The sequence below is a fragment of the Mastomys coucha genome, unplaced genomic scaffold (assembly GCF_008632895.1).
Source record: "Mastomys coucha isolate ucsf_1 unplaced genomic scaffold, UCSF_Mcou_1 pScaffold13, whole genome shotgun sequence".
In the NCBI taxonomy this organism is placed as follows: Eukaryota; Metazoa; Chordata; class Mammalia; order Rodentia; family Muridae; genus Mastomys; species Mastomys coucha.
In genome coordinates this window covers 11,929,535-11,938,880 of record NW_022196895.1, presented here as the reverse complement: position 1 = coordinate 11,938,880, position 9,346 = coordinate 11,929,535, and positions in this window count along the sequence as shown.

The window sequence follows — 9,346 nt, the reverse complement described above, 5'->3', positions numbered from 1 at the left end:
CATCAGCTCCTGCTTCCTGACCTGCTTGAGTTCCAGTCCTGACTTCCTTTGGTGAAAAACAGCAATGTGGAAGTGTAAGCTGAATAAACCCTTTCCTCCCCAACTTGCTTCTGGGTCATAATGTTTGTGCAGGAGTAGAAACCCTGACCAAGACAAATTGGTACCAGCAGAGTTTTGGAGATACCTGTATCATGAGATGACCAAGAACTGTTCTGCCAAGAAAGAGGGAAACGCTGGCAAACTGTACACTCTAGATGGCCCTAAGTTAAGGAAACCAGGCACACAGGACAACAGCTCACCTGACTCACTGAGGAGTCCTCTCCACAACTGCTGTTTCTGATGCTATCAAGTTGCAGCAGCTGCTTTGGAAGACCCAGCATCTGTAAGGCAGGGGTGAAGCAGGCAGCCCTGTAGAGAGTGTGGAAGCAGGGGAGGTTGCTCCAGCTCTCTTTTCCTGAGCTCAGCCACTTTCCCATTCACCTTGTTCCTTTATTTTTGAAATAGAATCTCATGCAGCCCAGCCAGACCTCAGACTCCTGCTAGCTGAATTGGAGGTAGACGGCATCATACAGTATAGATACCCATTTCCTTGCAATTCTTGACATTCTTTTAAATAGGTTAGTTCTCCAAACTTTCTGCCTTAAAAGGGAGTTCAGAGCAATGTTTTCCCTCTCAAAAAAACAAACAAACAAACAACAACAACAACAAAAACCCTGGTGACTGCCTACTTGATCTTCAGTAACAATAAAACTTGAGCTGCCAGCCACTGAATGTGACCGCCAAACTGGCACCATGCCACCAACCCCTTCAAGGAAGATCACCCTAGACCTGGAAGCCTCCTGCCAAAGAGTCCCAAGTCCTGCCACATATCTGTCATACTTCCAGAGGGATGAACTCCGTACTGCCACCATCCCCCACACACATCCTGGACCAGAGAAGATCTGGTGCTTCTGTGCATAAAGCTATAAATGCTCCTGTAGGGCCATTTATTAATAAGCAATAAGGTGAGCCTAGAACCTGATCCCCAATCACAAATCAATAGAGGCCCCTACTTTCTCTCTCTCTCTCTCTCTCTCTCTCTCTCTCTCTCTCTCTCTCTCTCTCTCTCTCTCTTTCTCATTTATTTCATTTTTATTGGTTATTTTATTTATTTACATCTCAAAAGTTATCCGCCTTCCCAGTTTCCCCTCCATAAGCCCCCATCCCCTTCCCCCTCCCCCTGCCTCTATGAGGGTGCTCTCCCACCTGCTCACCCATTCCTGTCTCAGCACCCTAGCATGCTGAGACCCTACCTTGAGTCATTGAGCCTCCATAAGACCAAGGGGCTCCCCTCCCAGAGATAGTTCATAAGGCAACCCTCTGCTACATATCCAGCTGGATCCATGGGTCCACCCCTCCCCCATGTACTCTTTGGTTGGTGGTTTGGTCCTTGCGAGTTTTAGAGGGTGTAGTTGGTTAATATTATTGTTCTTCCTATGGGGTTGCAAACCCCTTTTAGCTCCTTCAGTCCTTGCCCTAACTTCTTCATTGGGGTCCCTGTGCTCAGTCTGATGTTTAGCTGCGTACATCCACATCTTTATTGGTCTGGCTCTGGCAGAGCCTCTCAGGGGACAGCTATACCAGGCTCCTGTCAGCAAGCACTTCTTGGCATCAGCAATAGTGTCGGGTTTGGTGTCTACAAATGGGATGGATCCCTAGATGGGGTGGTCTATGAATGGCCTTTCCTTCAACTTCTGCTCCACTCTTTGTCCCTGAATTTCCTTCTCACGGGAAGAATTCTGGATTAATATTTTTGAGGTGGGTTGAGTGGCCCCACCCTCAGCTGTGGGCTGTGCCTTTCCATTGGATATTGTCTCTACAGGTCTTATGTCCCCTTTGTTAGGTATTTCAGCTAACGTCCTCCCTGTTGGGTTCTGGGAACCTCTTGTGTCCCTGGCATCTGGGACTTTCTAGTGGCTACTCCCAGTTCCCCCTCCCCCACTGCTACACACCTACTTTAAAATTCCTGTCCCTCTATACTTCTCTCACATCTCATCCCATATCTGAACTGCCCCCCTTTTCCCTCCCCTTCCTCTCTCCCTCCCAAATCCCTCTCCCCTCTGCTTCACAGAGATTCCTTTCTTCCCCCTTCTAAGTAGGACTGTAGCATCCACACTTTGGTGTTATCTTCTTTCTTCTTGGCTTTCATATGGTCTGTGAGTTGTATCATGGGTATTCTGAGCTTCTTTTTGGCTAATATCTACTGCAGACCTTCCTACAAAGATTACATACTTAGATCTAAGGAGATGTTTAGTCAATAAAGCAGAAACAGACTGGTCTCTGGCCAGCCAGTCCAGCTTACTTGGTGAGTTTCTGCCCACTGAAAGAGAGTGTCTCAAAAAAACTAGATTGGTGACCCCAAGGAAGGATACCCAAAGCTATTTTCTGGTCTCCACATATATACATGCAGGAACATGCACACACACACACACATGTACACACAATCAAACTTTCAACATGTCTAAAATACCTCTGTACAAACACCTACTCACGCCCATTCTCTCTGGCCCCTCTGGAGCATGAACTGAGAATGTCAATCATTTAGGGCTTGTTCGTGAATTCCAACAGAGCAAGGCTTTGTCTATAAGAGAGCTGTGGCATTCCTTAGAGGAAAACAGGCTCCGTTCCACAAATACTCATTTTTATCTTCTGCCCATGGAAATGGTACACACTATCACAGCATCCACTTCATGGGGTAAAGCTGTCCCTAGATGTTGACTATTAGGATCCTTGACTGAAAAAATGAGAGAAGACACTTGAGTGCTAAGAGGCACACTATGATCCCAGCACTTGGGAGTGCAGAGGCAGATCATTGAAAGGCCAAGGTCAGCCTGAGCTACAGAGCAAGATGGAAGCTACACAGACAGAGACCCTGTCTTAGAAAGGGGTGGATATCTTATTTTTAAAAAAATGAGTGGGTGTGGTGGCATATGCCTGCAATCCCAGCACTCATGAGGAAGAACAGGCAGGTCTCTGTAAGGTCAAGGCTAGCCTGGTCTATAAAGTGAGTCCAGAACAGCCAGGGTAACAGAGAAACTCTGTCTCAGGAAAGAAAGAAAGAAAGAAAGAAAGAAAGAAAGAAAGAAAGAAAGAAAGAAAGAAAGAAAGAAAGAAAGAAAGGAGAGACAGATGGAGGGAGGGAGGAAAGGAAGGAAGGGAGGGAGGAAGGGAGGGAGGGAGGGAGGGAGGGAGGGAGGGAGGGAGGGAGGGAGGGAAAAGATAGAGTGGGGAGATGCCTAATGGAAAAAAGTACCTGCCATTCAAGCATTAGTTCAGATCCTTCGAAACCGCATAAAGTCAGACACAATTGGGCACCGATCTGCCTTTACAGGAAGATGGGAGACAGGAGAACATGGAAACTTATGGGCTTGCTAGCCTGGCATATGCAGCAGTGAACAGCAAGAGATTCTGCCTCAAACAAGCTGGAGAGGGGAGCTCTGACTACTGAGGTTGTCCTCTGACCTCCACATGCATACTTAGCTCACATGTGCCCACACTCACACACACATACACACATCATACACTTATATACCACACAACACACACACACAGAACTGCGGTCGGGGAGATTAACTCAAAGAAGTGGGCCTTGGGTAGTCTTGATCAGGGCTTCTGAGATACTACCAAAGCTTCCCTGGTTTTCTCTGGCCCCTGATTCTGCTTTCCTTTGTACTGTTTACTGCCAAAGGCCATTTGTGTACCACAGAACTTACTTCCACTTACCTTCAAGGCACTGGAGAAGAACTAATGTCCACTCTCTTCTGAAGTCCAACAAAGTGGAACTGTGTTCACTGCCTCACACTGGATCAAATGAGCTCTTTCTCTTAGGTTCTGTGGTGCTAGACTAAACAGCATGGCATCATGAAGCTTGAAAGGTAATCAACCTATCCACCCTCTGACCTAAACTTATTAACAAAGAGACCCTCAACACAGGCTCAGTCTTCTAAAGAACACACCCAGCTCTGACACCAAAATACAGCTCACGGGGAAACAGCAAAGTCTATGAGAGTCCTTCACTGGGTCTATACACTGTTTTCTCCAGACAAAGAGGTTGTTCTCTAGACGTCTAATTATGACACACAGTTTGAGGCTGTGAAACTGATCTAGCAAGAAAGCCTCCTCCCGCTATCTGTTAATGATTCATCAAAACCAGAAAGTGTGGCCTGTCACTCCCCAACAAAAAGAAACTGCTAGAAAATGTGCTGTGTCTTATAGAGTCATTTGGTTCTACAAATACCTGTGTGCCCATCAGTGTTGGACATGGACACACAGAATAGGAAGAGTTGGATACTCTCTATGAGCAAGACCTGTCACCTCGGCCTCTTGGGATTCTCGGACACTGCCATGACTCATTAGTGCCCTCCTGTCACCATCAGAGGTCAAGCAGCCCCTTTTTTAGAGCCAAGCCTCTCTCCTGGAAACACTTCACCATCATTTCTAACAAATTTCAATTCCATAGATAAAGTGTGAAGACATTTACGGAGTGGGCTGGGCATGTGTTATTGTTTGATTTTTCTCGGAGATCTACCACTTTCTCATTCCACACAGTTCTGGTGGGGCTGTCAATCAAGGGACAACATTTCTCCCAACAATAGTGGACCTGAAACTCAGGAGAGCTGATGAGCTTCGATGACTGTCCCAGGGAGAGATGGACATCTAAGTCCTTTGCAAGGAGAAGGAAGGTGGGAAAGAGAGGAAGGGACGGAGGGAGGAGAGGAGGGAGGGAGAGGAGATCTGAGGCTTCTTCTGCTGAATATCATTTGCTGTCAGGACCAACCTATGAACTGACAGTGCTAATCACTGGGCCTGAAAATGAAGCCAACATGGAAATGGGATATATACAGTCACTATGTCATCATTAAGTATTTGATCAAGTACCATCTAAAAGACTATTCCTGTGGCTGAAGAAGATGGCTCATCAGTTACATGGTGTGCACTGCTTTTCCAGAAGACCAAAGTTCAGTTCTCAGCACTCACATCAAGTGAATCACAACAGCCCATGACTCCAACTCCAGAGAATCAAGAGAGCAGAGTCGTCTGACTCCAACAGCACCTGTACTCACACGCAAATGTTCTCTCTCTCTCTCTCTCTCTCTCTCTCTCTCTCTCTCTCTCTCTCTCTCTCTCTCTCTCTCTCAAAAATAAAGTAAGTCTTATGATTTAATATAACATTTTATCCCTGAAGTCTTCATTTATCAAAGCCACTGAACGGTCCACAGCCTAGTTCGGCTAGTTCACCTTCCTTTGTAACCAAGACTTAAATGATGTAACAGCCTATGAAGAAGTATCAGGTATCAGTTCAGTGTCCTTTAGTGTAGTCAGCTAGAGAGAACTGTGGCTTTACGAACCAGGCAGGAAATTCAAAAGAGGATCATCTACCACACAGGTTTCCTTAACAGGGCTTCTTACACCCCAAGGTTTGCTAAAGGGCTGGTTGCTACCCATGCCACATTGTCTCTAGCCTCCATCTGTCCCCCTGCTCAGGCTCTGGAGTGATTATGTAGGTAGCCCTGATGCCTAGACATTGAACCATTCTCCAATGACCTAGTTTTTGGCCAGAGACTCTTGGGTCCAGAAGAGTCTTTTTTGGTTAGTTGGTTGGTTGGTTGGTTGGTTGGTTGGTTTGCTTTGGGTTTTTGAGACAGAGTTTCTTTGTGTAGTGCTAGTTGTCTTAGAACTCACTCTGTTTAACCAGGATGGCCTCAAACTCAGAGATCTGCTCACCTCTGCCTCCTGAGTGCTGGGACTAAAGGTGTGCACCCCCACACCCAGCTCAGAACACTCTATTAGCAAAGAGCCAGAGCTATAGTGGTCTGAGGAATGATGTTTTCAGCACACCCATCATCTACCATCGACTGGAACAGAGATCCCATTTGGCAGGTTGGTCCCACCAGGATTCACTCAGAGCTTCAGAAGCAACCACTTTTGTGGCCTCTAATGAGAGGTTAAGGCCTACCTGGAATACAACACACCAGGACTAGGGATGTGGCTCAGCTGGTAGGGTGCTCACTTGGCAGCAGAAAGCACCAGGCTCAGTCCCCAGAACAGTGTAAGCTGGCTAAGGTGATGTGTGTCTGGAATCCTGGGGGTTGGGGGGAGGAAACTCAAAAATTCAAGGTCAATTACAGCTACATTCCTAATTCAAAAGCAGCCTGGACTACTGAAGTCTAGTTTCAAAGGATGATCAGGGACAGAAAATTAAGAAAAAAAAAAGCAGAACTCAAATTGAGGGCCATAGGGGAGAAGCAAAGAGACAAAGAGAAGGATCCAGCTAAAGGCTTCACTGCAGACCCCAAGATGCTGGGGAACACACAGCAGCCACTACCCTACAACCCCACCAAGTTAAACCCTATTCTCAGAAGGTCCCTAACCTAGTTCCTGAACTCTTCCAGAGCTTGACCAATAAGATACATATGAGTGGAAGACTATCATCAGCAACAGGGACTTACCTTCAGCCTCTGAGAGGTAGCTGAGAGCAGCAACAGGAGCCCATGTTGTTTGGGGAATCATTTGTACTATGGTGACCTCCAACTCCAATGGAGGCTTGTCATGGGGGGAGCATAGTCAGCCCAATAGTGTAACTTAGTTAAAGATAATATGTGTGGTGTGTGTGTGTGTATATATATATATATACACACACATATATGCACCTACATGAGAGTGACACATATTATATATATTATATAGTATAATTTTTGGAAAATGCACAATAATAATTCCCATTGCTAAAGACACTGCACTCTCACACACTTTGGACACAGGACTTGGGAATATTTGAGCTGGATCTGATCTGAAAGTTTCCTGTGATCTAGCTTTTGTAGTATCAGAAAGTACTATGTAAACTGCAAAGGGAGAAAATCAATAGTTTTATTCAGCTATGATGCCAATGAACTATAACAATGGCCTGCATGGCAGACTATCTCTAAAGGTATAATAGTGACTAGTGGCAGTAAGCAGTGGCTGTCTAATTGGACTTAAGGCACACTCAGTAGGAGGGAAATCTTGCCTGGTACTAGAAACCTAACCAACTACTCAGGGATAGTAACATCACGGATCTCAGAAAAGAACTTAACTACTATCACTTTAATGGGTCAGGATAATTCTAAAGTGAGTTCCGAAACTTATCCCTCTATCCACAGGTAAGCCTAGCTCTCACCCCTCCTCAAAAAAAGCGTCTCTAGAGAAAATGGAGACCATTACAGGAACCATAACAGGTCAGAATGCAGAGATAAAAAGTGTGGAACCCAATAGCGACAGTCCATCTACAACACAATTGCTGCAAGGCTAAGCATTCCGCTGTGAGATGTGCCTCCTAAAAATGACAGGGAAGCTACATCCATGATAGCTGGGCATTACGGCTACCTAAACAAGACCTGAGCAACGATAATACCAGTGGACGGGACCAAGTGGGAGGGAAAGGCCTCATTGGTTCCAACTGGAGGCAACTAGTGACTGCTGAGAGCGGGGCTAAGTTATCACTGGGCCCATAGAACGTTCAGACCCTTGCTCTAGCTTTCCCAGAAAGCCCTGACTAGGAGGTATGCTCTGGGAGGTCAGTATGTGGGAGTAGTGCTCCCACAACCTCTCTAGGAAAATTGTGTTTTCTTAAACCCTAAATCATGAGTGAGGATGAGCTCTGCATGTGGCAGAAAGAGAGATTTACTTACCTTACAGTATCTCCCCTACCAATTTATCCCTGTCTCTCCCAGGGATGAGTCCTATAACTGATTACCCAATACAAAGTGATCAGCCCTGGAAACATATACATCCAAGTAATAACAAAACAAACTCAGCAGGTTGTATTTATATATTTATACATAGTAATAATATAATAACTAATAATAATAATAGTAATAATAATAATAATAGAAGCAGTCAATTTGAAATGTAATGAGGAGGGAGACATGGAGGGTTGAAGGCATGACACATGGGAAGGGTTGGATGGAGGCAAGGAAAGGGAAAGTACTGTAATTATATTTTAATTTAAAAATTAATAAAAATAAAAATGCAAAAAAGACTATCAAGAACACAGATAAGATTTCACTAATGAGTGGAAGGTAGCTAATGAAAGGAATCCCGAGGGAGGAGTTGTCTCTCTAGGAAAGTGAGAAAACACAGCCAGGAAAAGATAAGAGGTAAAGTGTGTAGCTGAAGTAGAGTTGAATTTCAAAGGCAATAGGCTCAGAGCATTTAAAGCTACAGCAGAGGCGGGTGGGCACTCATCCAGGCACCCCTGCCAAGGGCCTATTGAAAAGACTTCTCTGGGCCTCCTTTCCAATCAAAATAGACCTCCTATCTCCCATTCCTTGAGGCCTTATTCCCTTTCCCCTGATCTGATAAACTAATCCTTGCTGAGGTGCGAATGGATTGATGAATAGCTCCTTCTGACTAACATATTTGCATTTTAATAGGGTCCTTCTGGTCATGCCTTTAACCAAAGAAATGGTGGTGAATACCAGGTTAACCTTAGTAAGAAAACTGGTCATTCTCAGTAGGGTGATAAATTAGTAGGGGAGAAATTATAGTTAAATCTCTTTCTGCCGCATACAGAGCTGGTCCTCATTCATGGTTCGGGGTTTAATAAAACAGTTTTCCTAGAGAGCTTGGTGGTAGCACATTCACATACTGGCCTCCCAGAGCACGGCTTCCTAATCAGGGCTTTTTGGAAAAGCCCTCGCAAGGGTGTGGGCACTCAGTGGGCCACGTGAAACAGAGTGATCCCACAGTACATGGACCTGCCCTTCCTGCTGGACAGATGCAGAAATCCTAGAAAGCACACCGATGTTCCCTGGAGATAGGGTTGCCCCCTCCCCCACTTCTCTTATAACAATCACATTGTTTAACAAAGTACACATTTCACACAAAGATATTAAAGCTATAAGTGAAAGGCATGTAGTAGATTTCATAAAAGATTATCCATGTGATTCATTTTAATTTCACAAACAAATCATTTATGTATTTAAAAGGCCCCTTTTCTGCCCCAGGAGGTTCACTTCCCATTCAAGGACTGGGCTAAGGTCCCCCACCGCACCCCCCTTATAGTAGGTCAGGAATCCAAGTGCTTATGAGGCAGGTTAACGTCTGCACAAAAGAAGAATATAGGTAGGGGTGGCCGTACACATGTGGTCCTAACGCTCAGAAGGCAGGCAGGAGGATCTGAAGTTGGAGGCCACGCCTCAATTACATAATTATTCTCTCAAGGCCATAATTCTCATGTACTACATGAGTCTCCAAAAGTTGTCTTCTGGCTTTCACACATGTGGTGGCATGTCCAGGCTCACCACAAGCATGCGCAAGTGAATACACA